We start from the raw sequence: 16,719 nt of genomic DNA, 5'->3' as shown, positions 1-16,719 counted from the left end.
CAGGCTGAGTGTTCAATAACGTTTATGGGGCGCTTTGCGTGCTCAGACTTCTTGCTGGACACTCGTATATGATTTCACTTAATCCTCAGGATAACGTGGCAGGACAGGAATTGCCATTCTTAATGACAGCTGAGACTCGGCTTGGAGAAGTTAGTGACTTTTCTAGGGTCACAGTCAGTTACGTTGGAGCCAAGCTGAGAGTCACTCATCTAGTCTAGGTATATTTGTCTTTAAATCCCATGTGATTTATACCAAACCAGGGTGCCTGCTGAGTTGTCAATGTCCTTTTTTAAAATGTGGTGACTAAATTAGCCCTAACCTGGAAATAACCCAAATGTCATAACATGGAGCCCTGGTGGTATAGTGGTTAACCCTTCAGCTTCTAGCCAAAATGTCAGCAGTTCCAATCTACCAGCCGATCTTTGGAAACTCTATGGGACAGAGTTGGAAACTCTACTGTGTCCTATAAAAAAAAAAAATAGGATCACTAAATGAGTCAGAATGAACTCACAGCAATGGGTTTGGTTTTTTGTGTTTGTCATCAAGAGGTGAATGGATAGACAACCTGTGGTTATTCTTGTATTTTATTCGTGCATATTTTTCGCAAACAGTGAGTCCATATAAATAATATCCACACACATAACTGTCAGGAAAGACAGAATTATGTAAAAAAGTTCTGGCATAGCACAGCTATGCATACGTGGCACATGTCTCATGACATTTTCTGAAGTGAATTTTGGCCTCATTCACCCTCATTTAATTGTCTGAAAATGTTACTTTTGATCATATTTGTATAACAAAGGTATAACCCATAGAAGTCATGGATCCTGTTTTAGTATCCTGGTAACTGGAAAATAAACAATTGACTAAAGCATTTGCTCTGGAGCCTTCCAGGCAGGGCCTGGTAGCGGTGGTGTTCCTTGCAGCTGATTTGCGCCCAGGTACCAGGCGCCAGAGATGGGGGAGGGTCGGGTGAGGGCTGTGAGCTGGGCTGCCACAGGCCCAGGACCCTCAGGTCCCTGGGCGGGAGGGTGGGGAGGTTGCCACCGCGCCCGGCCGGAGGTGCTGGCCCCACGTGAAGCCAGAACTGTGTGGGTGCTGGCAACCACTGCCCTGGCCTGGCGTTCCCAGGGAAGCCAGTATTCTTTGTACAGGAAAGGCCAAAAAGATATTTTATTCTTTCCCTTTTTTACAAGTTTTCAAATAGAGGTGAATTCAGGCGGTCTCCTTGCATTTTCAAAGATAAGCAAGGTGACCTTTTGATTGATCTCATGACCAACCTCGTGATATCAACCTTGTAATGCCAAGCTTGCGCTATCAACCTCATGATCTCACCCAACGTCAGGGGAGAGTGGCTGGAGTTTGCATTACATAATGTTGTTGTCATGTGCTGTCGAGGGCCATGGAGGATGTGGGAGACCCTCGACGAGATGGATTGGCACAATAGCCACAACAGGGGACTCAAACAGGCTGGCGATTGTGAGGATGATGTAAGACTGGGCAACATTTCATTCTGTTGTACATAAGGTCATCATGAGTTTGGAGTCAAATGGACAAAAGTTAACAGCAACAATTAAAAAAAAATATATGAAGACTTCTTATACCACGAATGTTTATACTCTGGCATTTCTTCAATATTTTAATATCTATGTCAACTCAAAAAATAAAGGTGACCAGAGTTCTTTTGTTTTTATCTTTTTAATTATGGGTGTTATACACACACATACAGAAAAGTGCACAAATAGTAAGTATATTACTATACACACACATACAGAAAAGTGCACAAATAGTAAGTATATAGCTCAAAGAATTAACACAAACTTAACACCCATGTAACTACATCACAGATAGAGAAACAGTCTAGTACTAGCATCCCAGAATCCTGACCCCATGGCCCGCCAATCACTACTCTGTTCCTTCGACCCCAAAGCCACTAGTGCCCTAACCTAAAACTGTTTTTTTTTTGTATTTGATAAAACACAATCATAGAATATGTATTCTTTTGCAACTGGCTTCTTTCACTCAACATTTTGTTTGAGACATTAATCTATGTTGTTGTGTATAGCTGTAGCGTGGTATGAATTGTACAAATAAGATTTCTTTGTTCATTCTACCCTTCATGGACATTTGGTTGTTGCCAGTTTGGGTTTATTATGAGCAGAGCTGTTTTTCACATTATTGTACACATGTTTTGGTACACGTGTGCACACATTTCTGTTGAGTATATACCTGGGAGTGGAATTGCTGGGTCATAGGGCATGTGTACTTTTGCCTCAACAGATACTGTCAGACAGTTTCTAAAGTGGTTGTACTAATTTAATCACCCACCAACAGTATACAAGAATTCCTGTAATTCCATATTCTTGCCTACACTTGGATTTTTTAGTTATTTTCATTTTAGCCATTCTGATGGATGTCGTTTTAATCTGCATCTCCCTGATGACTACAGAGGTTGATCTCTATTTTATGTTTATTGGCCATTTGAGTCTCTTCCTTTATGAAGCGCCTGTCATTTTCTCTTGTCCATTTTTCTAACGGACTATTTGTATTTTTTCTTATTTACAGATTCAGTTTGTGGATGTTATTTATGTAATTTGCATGTGAGCCCTTTGTAGATTAGGGATTCCTGCCTGGTTCAAGGTAAGAGTTTGACACTGAAGCTGGGGATGGGAATGGAGAGAGGATGAATGGACATGCTGTGTCAGGATTACATATCGCTGTGCTCTGTGAGCTGCCTCCTAGGAATCTTCTCCTGTGCCCACCCCCCTCCACCTTGGTCAGATGGGCGAGTTTGGTGGAAGGAGATGGGAATGGGGATAAGGTGAATCCACATTCTTTCAGCCTTAAGGTTCATCAGAGAATCAAACTCTGGGTAAAATTTTGCCTCAATCAACAGGACAGTTTCCAAGCATTAGGAGCCTCAAATCCCCTCATCCCATGTAGACTTTTCTTCCCCAGTCTAGCCTTGGTTTTTCTGGACTGGTGACAAGGAAGGAGATTAGGAGAGGGAAGTGCTGAGCAATAATGTATTTTCCCAGTAAGGAGGCACCTGGGCTGATGGGTGGGTGCTGGTTGTGGGTGTTATACACCTGAGTAGGTTGTTGTTGGTTCCTGGAAAAAGCAGACTCACAGCTCAAAGAATTAACTCCATTCTTCTCCCCTCCATTTCTTATGAAGGACCCCTAGGCTTTCTTTTACCTCAGAGGAGCAGCGTTACTTGCCCTCATTTAAAAATGGCCTCTGGAGAAAGAATGAAGGTCAGGGAAAGTCCCTGATAGTTGAAGGAGGGCAGAGCCGAGGAAGCCAAATCTTTAGGGGAAGGAAACCTGACAACCAGTGAGAAAGTGAGCCCACCTGCACCTGGGACAGCACCAGGTCCGCAGGTATGTCTCAGCAAGCTTAAAAGTTTGTGTGTGGAAATAATATCAATGCAATTCAACTGTTCCCCTTCTGTTCCTGACACCACTGCCCACGCCACACTTCTTCCTCTGACACTAACCACCTGGAGCTAGGTCGGACCTCACAAGTTAAATGGCTCAGTCCTCCAGATGCCAACATGGAGTGAGCTTTCGTGTCCCAAAAAGTTGTTTCACCCTCTCCAATATCAATGTCTTTTGTCAACCAAGAAGCCCATGGAGATTCAGTGTCCACAGCTTTTATTGGGGCTCTCATACTTTGGACATGTTATCAGGAGGGATCAGTCCCTGGAGAAGGGCATCATGCTTGGTAAAGTAGAGGATCAGTGAAAGAGATGAAAACCCTCAATGAGATGGATTGACACATTAGCTGCGACAATGGGCTTAAGCATAGCAATGATTGTGAGAATGGCGCAGGACCTGGCAATGTTTTGTTGTATTGTAATAGGGTTGCTATGAGTCAGAACTGACTCAACAGCACCTGACAACAACATTATGTAATGCAAACTCCAGCCACTCTCCCCTGACGTTGGGTGAGATCATAAGGTTGATAGCACAAGCTTGATATCACAAGGTTGATATCAGGAGGCTGGTCATGAGATCAATCAAAGGGTCACCTTGATTATCTTTGAAAATGTAAAGAGACCACTTGAATTCACCTTTATTTGAAAACTTGTAAAAAAGGGAAAGAATAAAACATCTTTTAGGCCTTTCCTACACAACGTATACAATTGAATAACCAAATCATACAGCAATTTCACCTAATAAATAAGTGGAAAAGGAGTGGTAGAATTGGAATATCACCACTTTCAAACCCCTAATGAGTTAAAGAATTCAGGCATAGAGTGTCAATAACTGTTACCATCACACACAAATCTCCCCATAGATTAAAGCTCTACAGGCTCAGGAGACATGCCTGTCTTCTTCACCACTGTCTATCTACCTCCTAGTATATAGTGGTTGCTCACTGAATACAGGTTAAATGAATGATTGTTCAATCCCAAGAGTCCAGGGAACATACTGCTTGATGTCTGATTTTTTTTTTTTTAAGCAGACCCAATATGTGGCTGGTTTGCCTGGATCTTTCTCTCTAAAATCATACCGGTTCATCACAGGAGTTAGTGCTGGGCTGGGGAGGGGCATGGGTGGGAGGATGGAAAAGTCAAAAGGAAACAAATCTTGGATTAAACCTAATTAGAGCTGATCCACATAACCAACATCCCATCTACTTATGAGTCCTTTCTGTGTGCACATGGTCTACGAGGGTTCACGAGTCTTTATGACAATTCTGTGGAATAGTTATTATCATTTCTATTTGACAGCTGAGTATACTGAGGCTCAGGGAATTTACTAAATGTGTCTAATGTCATACAACTAATGAGTGTCTGTGCCACGATGGGACTCCCACCTAGGTATACCAGACTTCAAATCTTTTGGAATTATACTATGGTATGTTCTCTCCAAATTTTAAATTCATTTCTAAATGTGATCAGAAGTGAACACAATCTAAGGGCCCCTGACTCAGACTCAGGCAGAGCTCAGTGGAGCCTTTATGCCTCTTGGTTTAACAGTGTACATTACTTATGGGAGGTCCCTGGTGGTGCAAATGGTCTGTGCCTGACTACTAACCTAAAGGTTGGTGATTCGATCCCATCCAGCAGTACCACAGAAGATAGGTCTGGTGATTGCTTCTGTTAAGATTACAGCCAAGAAAACCCTATGGTGCAGTTCTACTTTGTAACAGAGGGAGTCAGCATGAGTTGGGAGCAACTAACAACAATGACATTGCCTATATATGGTGATAAATGTGAAAATCCTAAATGTAGCATGTGAATGGTGTAGCTCTCAATTTTGACAGCTACTTTTTCCCAGTCACTCTCATTGGTCTAGCAGACAGGGCAAACTATTAGATATTCTCAAAAAAAAGTAAGTTCTATAAATTCATATATTAACCATTCTGTCTTACCATGCCCATTTTTTTTTTTTTTTTTTTTTGACAAAAAGTGTTCCCTTCCAATTTGACCGGATTTAGTTTCATCTCATTAGTGGTTTATAAAATGCAGTCTTGAAATATCTCAAAATCTTGATTTTACCATCTGCTTTGAGTTCACTGTTCACTCACTGCTTTGAGTCACCTGACAGTATGATACCTTCTGTGCCTTATTTATGAGCATTCCCCAGGCAAGGAATGCCGACCACACTTATTAGGTGATGTGTTCTAAGAACTTCTGCATTACTGCCCCAGTTAACCATCATAAGGACCCAGTGGAATGGGTGCCATAATATCTATTTTGCAGATGAAGACACTGAGAGGTGCCCAAGACTTAGCCTGGTGGTCACAGAGAGACTGGCTGTGATCCAGGCCCCTGACTCTAGGTTCAGTGCCAGTTTTCCTTCATCGTGGCTTCCTTGTGTGATTTCACCAGTGCCCTCCTCCAGGGCAACCTGCTTCATTATCTACACATCTTTTTTATTTATTGTATTAGTGACAAACTTAATAACATGCTTTATCATGTAGATCATTTGATTTTATGAAGCTGCAGAGAGGGAATAATGATGGAACCTCCCTTTGAGTGTGTGTGTGTGTCTGTGTGTATGTGTACTGGCACTAGATTCCAACATTTTTAATCAGTACAGTCACCCCTCAGTAGCCTTGGGGGATTGGTTCCAGGAACACCCATGGATACCAAAATCCAAGGATCCTAAATTCCCTTGTATAAAATGGTGTAGTATTTGCATATAACCTACACACATCCTCCTGTATACTTTGAATCATCCCTAGATTACCTAATAGAATGCAAATAGTTGTTATGCTATTTTGTTTATGGAATAATGACAAGAAAAAAAAAAATCCTGTACAGGTTCAGTACAGATGCAACCATTGCAGGCCTAACTGCATAGTACATGTCAGCAACAATGTAACTTTTTTTTCTCAAATATTTTCCATCCGCGGCTGGTTGAATCTGCGGATTCAGAATAGTCACCCCTATTTTCTGCTAAGAGGCGCATGCTCCCCTTAATGCTATCATTTATCTTCCTTCTTCCTATTTCTGTTTAAGTACAAAAGTGGGGTGTTAGTTCACATTTCAAGTGTGAAGTTTTTGATATTTGGTGATCATCGATCAGAACCTGACCTATCAGGCCTCATTTTAATATCAGACCCTGGGCAGTTCTTACTCCTCATGTGATCACTTTACCATTACCTTTATGACACATGTGACGTGTGTAAAGGATGTTGCTGGTGATGAGTGACTTGGGATGGGAGGACAGAGGTCTGTGATCTATGGGCCGTTCAAAGTGTGTCTGTCACTGCAAAAAATGTTGGGCAACTTGGGTTAGATTCTAGTTCCAGTGAGGCCAAATTTATTGTTGATAATAATAAAATACCTGGGTGCTGCATAGTTAAGAAGGGAGGAACAGCTTGTTCTATCATTGCAAATGAGAACTTAGAACGTTGCAAATAAGAACTTAGAAATGAGCTGAAAAATAAAATAAGCAAATAGGCCAAAGAATAAAATGTCAAAATTTCTTTAAATTTGTTTTAATATAAAGGCAAACTTCCTACTTTCATCTCGTTGTTGTCAAGTCAATCGATTCTGACTCATAATGAACCTATAGGACAGAGTAGAACTGCCGTAAAGGGTTTCCAAGGCGTGCCTGGTGGATTTGAACTGCTGACCTTTTGGTTAGCAGCTGAGCTCTTAACAACTACACCACCAGGGTTTCCTCTTACTTTCATGTAGGTAAATAATTCAATTGTCACCTATAGATGCTGTGGAATGAGGAGAGAGAGGGAACCTGGCAGGGAACTGAAATGTGATTCACCCAAACTCCTCCCCTCTCCATGAGGACAGACCCAGGCTTAGGGGATGGACCAGGAGGTGGTCTGAGTTCTAAGAGTCACAAACTCTGAGCCTCAGGATCTTTTCGCATGCTGTTCATTCTTCTCCCTACTCCTTGGGCAAACTGTATTTATACTTTAGGCTCAATTCAAAGGTCACTTCCTCAGAAACTTGCCCAGCACTCTGCCCTTTTCCTTCAGGGTACCTACACTGCTTGAAACAATATCCTTATGGTTATTTGTTTCATGTCTCTTTTCCCTAAAACCAAAACCACACCAGTTGCCTCAAGTTGACTCTGATTCATGGTGACCCCACGTTTGTCAGAGTAGGACTGTGCTTCACAGGGTTTTCAATGGCTGATTTTTGGGAAGCAGATCACCAGGCCTTTCTTCTGAGGCAGTTCTGGGTGGACTTGAACCTCCAACTTTTAGGTTAGCAGTCAAGCATGTTAACTGCTTGCACCACTTCTCAGAGGGGGTAATATTTGAAATAGACTCCAAAATTTACAAATATTTTATTGAGCAACTACCTTGTGCCTGGAAACGGCTAGGTGCTTGAAATACAGAGATGAATGAGATGGAGTAGCCTCCCTCAAAGAGCTCACAGTCGAAAGGGGAGGCTAAATGAGTAAACCAACAATTACTATAGAGAGTAGAGATTGTAGCCTCACTGATTGGACACAGCTTTTGTTTGGTTTGTACATTAGTTGTAGTTTTAAATTTCAGCTAAGCCAGTCACTATCATTAAAAAGAGCTCTGGTGGCACAGTGGTTAACGTCAGCAGTTTGAATCCACCAGCTGCTCCTTTTTATTCTGTAGGGTCGCTATGAGTCAGAATTGACTTGAAGGCAACAGGTTTTTTTTTTTTTATAGGGTTGTTATAAGTTGGAATCGACTCCATGGTAATGGGGTTTCTTTTTTTTTTTTTGGTTTAACATTTAAAAGATAGAGATTTAAAATAAAAAAAATTGAGATGCAGTAGAATATCCTGTGCCCTACCCCACCCCTGAACTATCATCCTTGACAGGAGACCCCTTGGGGTTCCCTTAACTCTTGTACATTTTTCTTTTAGGTCAGGCAATGACTAGCACCTAGCACCATGATTTACAATTGTTGACATCTCTGTGTCTCTCCCAGATTATGGCCTTCTTGGTCAGGGTCTTATTTATGCTTTTACCCTCAGTGCTTAGCACAATGCTGGGCAGTGCCCAGCCCACAGTTTGTGCTGAATGAACACATGGTGAATAAATAAAGGCATGAACTAGTGAATGAATAAATGAGTGAGCACTGGGTCTGTTCACCTTTGTGCTGTGATTTTGCTCGGAGCCACTGACAGTGATGTTGCATAATTACATTATATATATTATTACATATAATCACATTATATATATTGTTACACATTATTGACTTTATCTGTAATGTGATTCTGGTGGAAAATAAAATGGGGGGAAGCGAAGAAAGGGAAGAAAGATCAAGGATTTGGCAGAGAAGAGATGAGCCAACAGCCAGGAATTCTGTATTTACTGTGGGAGGTCCACAGAGGGGTCCTCATCATGGAATCCTACTTTGTCAGTGGATCCCTCATCTCCAAGACCACAGAAGCCATATGACTATTCCAATCTCTGCAGAGCTGAGGAGCTTAAAGTCCCAACCCTTAGCTTGATCCACAAGAGTCCCCACCCTGCCTCCTTACTGTAACCAAGGCCAGCAGTTAGATTGAGGGGACATAGGGATAGGTTTCTGTCTTCAGGGGTCTTAGTGTTAATAAAGGAGCATGGAGACAACTGCCCTGTGTTGTCAGTCTGGGAGGTGGCCATTGCTGTTTCTTCAGATGGGTTATTTAATACCAAGCAAAACCAGAGGTTTTTACACACGCAGATCAAGCCAGCACCCCTTTTCCTATCCCCAGGACAGAGAGTGAGTCTGTGTCTCTTTTCTTCTCTCCATCCTGTGGATGCCTTTTGGAGATTTATGTAATCAATGGCCATTGCAACTTGGCTTCATTCCCCCAGTCACTGGGGTGTGGTAGAGTGCTGCTTCATCAGATACATAGAGTGACAATCCCCAAGTTCTCTTCATTTGGCTCTGCAGGATCAGAGCCAAGGGTCCTGGCTAAAAGTGTCCACTGGATCGTGGGGGCTTTGCCTGGCTTGCTCTGTGGCTTTGAGAAAGTCTTTCCTTTTCTAGGTTTTGATATTCTTTTAATTTTTTTTTTTTAAATGAGGGGTTTGGGCCATTTCAGATTATGTATTATCATGAGCCTCAAGGCTCCAGGGCCCTCTTCTGAATCCAGGTTTACCTGCTGCCCCACCAGCAGAAGAGGACAAACTTCCTTCTCCCTACACTGCTGTCCTATCTGTGTACTGTCACACCCCCTTCCCAGAGGGATCTGAGGTGGACCTTGAACCTAGCCTTTCAAGGATAGATTCCAACCCACTAGCCTCCTTATCCCCTCCCTCCATCCCAGCCCCCTTCCAAGGTGCTTCTTGTAACCCTAATATTATCTGGCACTATTGTTTGCAAACTTGCTGGCAGTTTCTAATGCATTCACTGTTCACCAACTTGCCCTGTGTCTCAGCGTTCTCCTCATGGCCAAAAGATAGACCACAGTTCTGCTTCTTTGTTCTCAGTCCAGACCAAGACTTGATCACCCCTTTTTATCCTTGTGGCTTTTGGTCTCTAGGCAGCTTCAGCACCCAGATTGAGAACACTTGCATTATCTTGGTTCCTAGTTCTTCAACCTTCCCAACTCCAAATGCTTTCCCCTTCCTCCATCTCAATTGTCCTTAGTCACAGCTCATTATCTCTGGAACTACATCACCTCCCAAACTGAGAACTCAGAGAATCTCCTCTATATTCCTTCTAACACTTTCACCTCTCTCACTAACTCATTCCAAAGCCGAGCACAACAGTTAAGCCACTGGATTATAAGCTAATAGCCCATTTAATAGCCTAAATTTCTCCCTTAATAGTCCTTTCCTGGCCTCCCCATGTAATCCCTTTTACTTATATATCACTTTACAGAGGAAACACTGGTGGCATAGTGGTTAAATGCTACAGCTGCTAACCAAATGGTCGGCAGTTCAAATCTACCAGAAGCCCCTTGGAAAGTCTACGGGGCAGTTCTTCTCTGTCCTATAGGGTCGCTATGAGTGGGAATCAACTTTACAGAAGTGATATCCATATTTCACCTCATCGTCATTAAATTACTGTGTCTGTGTCCACGTTACATTATCGACTCCTTAAAAGTGAGTTAATTCTTGTGTTATTTATCCTTGGATGAGCTTCACATAGAATAAACCCCGGATAATTGTGTTCAGAATAATTTAATGAACAAGATAATTTTGAAATGAGGAATGTAGAGAATGAGAAGGGTTGAAGCAGCTGTGAGATCTGAGAAATTTCTAGTGATGGAAGTGTGGACTCATGAAAGAATCTATACTGTCACCCCCTGGCCTAATCCAATCAGGATAGTCTATAGTTTTTTGGGATGATTCATCACCTGAAGACTTTATTCATATACTCCTTTTTCTTTCAAAATGTTTTTTTGTACTTTAGATGAAGATTTACAGAACAAACTCGCTTCTCATTAAATAGTTAGTACACATATTGTTTTATGACATTGTTTAACAACCCCACAGCATTCTCAAAATATTTTCATAGTGTGCTTTTCCAGACAAGGTGATAAGCCCTGTGATACAAAGTCAATGAGAAATTGGTGATCCTCATGGAGTTTAACATCTCCAATCTGGAAGACAGACATGAAGTAAACTACCAGAAAAATTATGAGATGATATACTTCTGTCCCTGGATGGTACAACTAGATAATATGCTCAGCTGTAACCCAATGGTTGGTGGTTTGAGTCCACCCAGAGGTGCTATGGAAGAAAGGGTTGGAGATCTACTTCTCAAACATCAGCCATCGAAATCCTACAGAGCACATTTCTACTCTGACACACATGTGGTGGCCATGATTTGGAATCTACTTGACGGCAACTTGGCTTTTTTTTTTTTTTTACTGGATATGATTATATTGGAAATACTTGGGAGGTCTCTCTAAGAGAGGTTTTAGCAGTGATTTTAGGGCGAGTAGAATTTGTCCAGGTGAAGAATGAAAAGTTCATAGATCAAAGAAAAGATCATGATGGAAATTAGAAAATATTTTGAACTGAATGATAATAAAAATATTCCATAAAAACCTTGTGGGATGCACCTGAAACAGTACTTATAGGAAATTATAGCTTTAAACTTAAGCAAATGTTGGAAAAGAGGAAGCTAAAATTAATAAGCTAAGCTTTCATCACAAGAAGTTAGAAAACACCAGTATAAATCCAAGGAAAGTGGAAGAAAGGAAAAAACAAAAATTGATGAATCAATGAAAGAGAAAGCAAAACCAAAAGTTGTTCTTCAAACAGATTGATTGATAAATCCCCAATGAGTCTAATGAGGAGAGAGAAAGGGTGAGGGAGAAGGAGAGAGAGAGACAGAGAGAAAAGACAAATGACAATTTACTAAGGTCAGAAATTAATGAGGAGAACATTACTGCAGATCATTAAAGAGATAGTAAGTGGATAATTTCAATAGCATTATCCAATAAATTAAAAAAAGTATATTAAGTAGACCAATTCCTAAAAAAATGCACCTTACCAAAGTTGACACAAGAAGTGAAAAATCTGAATAGTCCTATAACTATTAGAGAAATGGCATCTGTAATTAAAACCCTTCTTACAATAACAAAACAAAATAACAGTAACAGTAAAAGGCTTCAGGCAGAGGTAGCTTTAATAGTGAATTCTACAAAACATGAAGTTAGGAATGTCAACTCTAAACAATCTTTTTACATAGTAGGAAAAGAGGGAGTACAGCCCAACTTGTTTTATGAGGCAATATAATTAAAAAATAATACCCTTTCTATTATGGAAAATTTCAAATTTATAAGAACATAGAAACCAAACCAAACAAAACAAAAACCAAACTCACTGCCTTCGAGTCAATTCTGACTCATAGCAACCCTATAGGACAGAGTAGAACCACCCCATAGAGTTTCCAATGAGTGGCTGGTGGATTTGAACTGCTGACCTTTTGGTTAACAGCCGTAGCACTTAACCACTGCACCATAGAAAGACCAGTGTAATTAACTCATATATACCCATCACATATGTACCCATTGTTAGAATTAGCATCCAAATAAAGTCCGTATATATTGTAAGTGGTTGTTACAGCTTTTAAGACTAAAAATCTACAGGCTCTGGCCACTCTCTTTTATTCCTTGCAATTTATTTTTAGAAACTAAGTTTTGCTATAGCTTCCCACAACATGCATGTTGCTGGTTGCACACCTATGATGCATTTTAACACATTTATCCTCCTCAGTATTTCTTGTTTGGTAGATTTAGAGGCTAGATCAAATTTTGGTTCAACTTTTTTTGGGGGGTGGTAAGACTATTTTATAGATGGGGTTATGTACTTCCATCAAGAGGTACATGATGCCTGAATGCCTGCTTGACTATTTTGTTTAATGTTAGCAGCCACTGATAATCAAGTCCATTAATTCAACAGGGATGATAAAATGCTGATATCTGAATTCAATCATTCCAGCATCATTTATTAGGTGGAATACTTCTATAAAGAGAAACTTTCCCTCATCAACCATTTGGCGACCATGAGAGAGTTGATATAGGAAAACAAAACAAAACAAAAACAAACAGGGTAGAATTTTGATTCTTTAAAATAACAGATTTGCTTCCCAGCATAGCACAAAACTCAGCAAAATATAATAAGCTTTCATTCTCACACTCATGGGTGTGCAGGTCAAGTGTGAGTCAGCTTATTTAGGTTGGTTTGGGTAGTTCTGCTTTAAGCTGTGGCTCTGCCTGAGTTTGGCTCCTTGTTCCGGATTAGGCACAGTTCTGTACCACCTATTTTTATTCCAACTGCATCTGTGCATTAAAAACCTTTGCTTCTCACCTTTACACACACACACACATATATATGTTTACATATATGTATAGATATATACAGAGATATACATGAAGCCCTGGTGGTGCAGTGGTTAAGTGCTTGGCTGCTAACTGAAAGGTTGGCAGTTCGAATCCACCAGCTGCTCTGCAGGAGAAAGATGTAGCAGCCTATTTCTGTAAAGATTACAGGTTGGAAACTCTATGGGACAGTTCTTCTCTGTCCCATAGGGTCACTATGAGTTGGAATCGACTCGATGGCAATGGATTTTTTAGTGGTCTGCAGTAATGTTCTCCTCATTAATTTCTAACCGTAGGAAATTGTCATTTGTCTTCTCTCTGTCTCTCCTTCTCCCTCACCCTCTCTTTCTCTTGATTCGACTTATTGGGGTTTATCAATTAATCTTTTCTAAGAACAGCTTTTGGCTTCGCTTTCTATTTCATTGATTCATCTATTTTTGTTGTTTCCTTTCTTCCACTTTCCTTGGATTTGTACTGCTGTTTTCTAACTTCTTGTGATGAAAGTTTAGCTTGTTAGTTTTAGCTTCCTTTTTTCCAACATTTGCTTAAGTTTAAGGCTACAATTTCCTATAAGTACTGTTTTTGGTGCACCCTAGAAGCTTTTTGTGGAATGTTTTTATTATCATTAGTTCACAACAGTTTCTAATTTCCATCATGATCTTTTCTTTGATCCATGAACTTTTCACTCTTCACCTGGACAACTCCTACTTGTCCTAAAATCACGGCTAAAACATCACTTTCTTAGAGAGGCCTCCCAGGTATTTCCAATACAATCATATTCAGTGAATAAAAAATTAGCATCAGGAGTTTTGCTTCCAAGAGTGTAAAGTGTGCAAATAAATAACAAATTATTGTATCTCAGTGACTCTTATTACCTAATCACTGTGATTAAAAATTCAAAATGCCATTTTGTTAAATAATTCAATTTACATAATTTATAGAGTGACTTTGTGCTTATCATAATTGTTTTTATTGAGAAATAAACATATTAATTAATTAACATATTAACCAAAATTATTAACTTTGTAAGGAGCATCTTTTCTAATTCTCACTAAAATACCATGTGGGCTTGCAATGGCCCTGCATCAGCTAATCCTCAGGTGTCCTCTAGTCTCTAGTTAGGGACCACAGGGCTCTATCTATTTTTTTTTTTTTTCTTTTCTGGGCTTCCACTACTCCTTTTATTAATTGGATTTCCTCTCTCCAAAGTCTGGACTTCAGAGTGAGACACAGTCTTCTCAACTCTCCCTAAATTGCTCAAAAACCATTTTCATTTTAAGGGTTTACTACTAATCACAATGGGAAAATACCCAGAGTCATAAAAACAAAAATTTTACAGATAAGGAAATTACCAAGGTCTAGGAAAACCCATAAGGTTGTTTTTTGTCACTGTCACCAGCTATAGTTCCTGACCCCTGGCTAGATGCCTCGCTCTGAGGCCTTCACCCAGTATCTCCCACTCCCATGGAAGATGGTGTTCACAAAATATGTTTCCTTCAGATGACAATATCTCAGGCAACTTTGGCAGAAAATTACTGGAAAGTCTTAAATAAAAACCTCTTCAGAGAAGGTACAAGATTTCTAGGAGACCAGAGCTGAAGACTGGGCCACTGTCAGGAGCTGGTGAGGAGGTGGAGAGCTTTTGTTTGTAGAATGCTTAAGGCATTTGTTTCAGGGAAACACTTTGATGTTGAGGTGGAGTGGCTGACTAATGGACCGGATCCAAATAAGTTCTATTTATGATGCATCGTGAGCTGCCTCCTGGAAATTTGCCTTTCTATTTCTCTCTCTCCATTCTATTTCTGCTGGTGACCTAGGTGAAAGGGGGCTCAGAGATGCTGGTGAGTGATCTCAATCCACAGTCTTCAAACTCCTGAAAATACCCAGATGTCAGGAACACAACCCCTAGGTCCCACAGATATCCCCAGGTTGGCCTGGTTTATTGAGAGGTGGGATGAGGAAGGAGCTCCAGAATGTTGGGCAATCTCGCCCTTTCCCAGGTAGGCGGTGCCTGGGCTTATTCACAGGGTGGGTCAGCAGTGCTCTCAGCCAAGGTTGGTCTCACCTGAGTTCCTTTCGGTGCTCTGGAAGGAGCCGGCTCAGGGCTCTGCCCCCTCCACCTCTCTGTCTTTTACTTGGGGTCCTGGCTTTCCTCTTCTCTGGGAAACCAGAGCTTGAGTGCTCCCATTCCAGGAGGGAGTGCCCTCTAGTGTGAGGAGGACGAAGGTCTAAGGAGGCAGCAGTAAGGGAAGGAGGGCAGGGCCAAGAGGCTAAGTCTGAAAGGGAAGGAGCTGCCAGCCAATGAGGGGTAGGCGGCCTGCACCCTGACCTGCTGGGGCTGGGACAGCACAGGAGCCACAGGTATTTCTGAATGAGAATGAGAGCGTGTTTCTTCTTGAGAAGTCCTCTCCCATCTATAGGACTGGACTCTGTCTGGTTAGAATATTAACATGGTGGGGAAATCTCCCCTGATCTCCCTCCTGAACCCTTCTTCCAAATAAGAAAACTTTTTCTACTTTAAATTCTTCTCAAATAAGTTTGGTTCTGCTACTACTAGATATTTCTTAGCAAGGCTGTGTGGGTTCTGGGATTACCTCTACCCACTTTCTCCCATTCCTGCCTACCCTGAATTTCTTCCTATTATGTTTCGCTTGTCTCCTGTTCCTATGTTTTGTCTTTTGTTTTAAGTATATAGGCTGCACAGTGATGTGAACCAAGGTAGCAGAGCCTTGGCTCCAGCCCTATCCTTCCAGCTGTGTTCATGGTTGGGGATGAGGGTGGGAGACACTACCAGTCCCTTCCCTGGCATGATCGGAGTCTGAGCCCAAAAGCCTTGTAATTTCAACTGTATGACACGCCAAGCTTGGGGCAGGATTTGCCACATTAGCCTTCCTGGTGGGAGAAGCACCATGATCAGGTGATCAGGGTCCAAAACTTTGTAGTTGACCAAGATGGTTGCTGGTTTCCAGCTATCTTTGCAGGAGGACAGCTCCTTTTTTGGGAGGACAGCCTACAGGGTTTGAGCCTTGGACAAGTTAATCTTTACCTCTCATTTGGCCAACAAGTGACACAGAGCATTTTTCCCACATGTTTCTTAGGTGCCCACCCTCATTTGTGATTGGCTGATTTAGTTTTTAGTGCACAGTTGTCCTGAATGGATAGAATCTTGAGTGTTATTCAACAAGGCGTTGCTTGTCTTGATGCATGAAGATTGTATCTGCCCAAGGCTTAAGCTTGTGGTTCTAAACATTTTCCATTTGTGGGACAACTGCTTGTAACATAAACCCTCCTGGAAGTGTATGACTTACCCAATTTTATCTCTAGCCTTCCTCTATAGTTTCTTAGTAGGAGAGTTGAGGGGGAAATTTGATGCTTTGGTTGACAACTCAGTGATTTGATTTTTTATATTGATTAAGCATGAATGAGCAATTTATTTCTACCTGAAGAGCAGCAAAGATTCCTGAAGCTGAAAGAGATCTCTTGCA

The sequence above is a fragment of the Elephas maximus genome, chromosome 3 (assembly GCF_024166365.1).
Source record: "Elephas maximus indicus isolate mEleMax1 chromosome 3, mEleMax1 primary haplotype, whole genome shotgun sequence".
Taxonomy (NCBI): Eukaryota; Metazoa; Chordata; class Mammalia; order Proboscidea; family Elephantidae; genus Elephas; species Elephas maximus.
This window is presented reverse-complemented; position numbering follows the sequence as displayed.